Here is an 820-nt window from a genome sequence, read left to right as displayed (position 1 = left end):
ACCACACATTTCACACCTCACTGCCATCTGAACCGCATTAGCAGATACACTGCTCTGTTGCAACTGCTTGGTCAAAGAGGCTACTTGCGCTGTTAAAGCAGTGATTGCATCCAGCTCATGCACCCCAGCTACCTTTCTAACTCCTGATGATCTTTCCTCAGACCATTGATGGTTGTTTGTAGCCATGTCCTCCAACAACTCATAAGCACCAGTTGCGCTCTTGCTCATAAAAGTGCCACCTGCTGCAGCATCAATAATGGTTCTGGTTGTCGGACATAAACCATTGTAGAAGTTCTGTACTAGCATCCACTGTTCAATGCCATGATGAGGACATCTTCTCAGGAGTTCCTTAAACCGTTCCCACACCTCATATAATGACTCTCCGTCATTCTGGCAAAAGTTATTTATCTCTCCCCTCAATTTAGCAGCTTTGGACGGAGGGAAGAATTTGGACAAAAATTTCTGAGCTAGATCTTGCCAGGTGACAATAGAGTTTGGCTGCAGAGAGTTCAGCCAAATTTTTGCTCTGTCCCTTAGAGAAAATGGGAAAAGCCTGAGCTTGATTGCGTCATCACTCACTCCATTGTATCTGAAGGTCCCACATAACTCCAGAAAATTAGACAAATGGGTGTGAGGATCTTCAGAGGGTAACCCATTGAATTGCACAGAAGACTGCACCATTTGTAGAATAGCGGGCTTTATTTCAAAGTTGTTGGCCTCTACAGTTGGTGGGCGTATACTATTTTGTACTCCCGTCAAAGTGGGTAGCACATAATCTCGCAGGCTCCTCTCAGCATTGGTTTGAGCCTGAACCCCTCGT

General features: G+C 45.4%; 1 non-coding gene across 1 annotated transcript; it reads left to right on the top strand.

Annotated features, from left to right (window-relative positions):
- The first annotated feature begins 316 nt into the window (after nucleotides 1-316).
- Nucleotides 317-423, top strand: LOC133833591 (small nucleolar RNA R71). Its single transcript, XR_009892963.1, has one exon. It is a non-coding gene; the product is annotated as a small nucleolar RNA R71 (small nucleolar RNA).
- The last annotated feature ends 397 nt before the right edge of the window (nucleotides 424-820 follow it).

This window comes from Humulus lupulus, chromosome 4, assembly GCF_963169125.1.
Source record: "Humulus lupulus chromosome 4, drHumLupu1.1, whole genome shotgun sequence".
Classification (NCBI taxonomy): Eukaryota; Viridiplantae; Streptophyta; class Magnoliopsida; order Rosales; family Cannabaceae; genus Humulus; species Humulus lupulus.
This window is presented reverse-complemented; position numbering and strand designations above follow the sequence as displayed.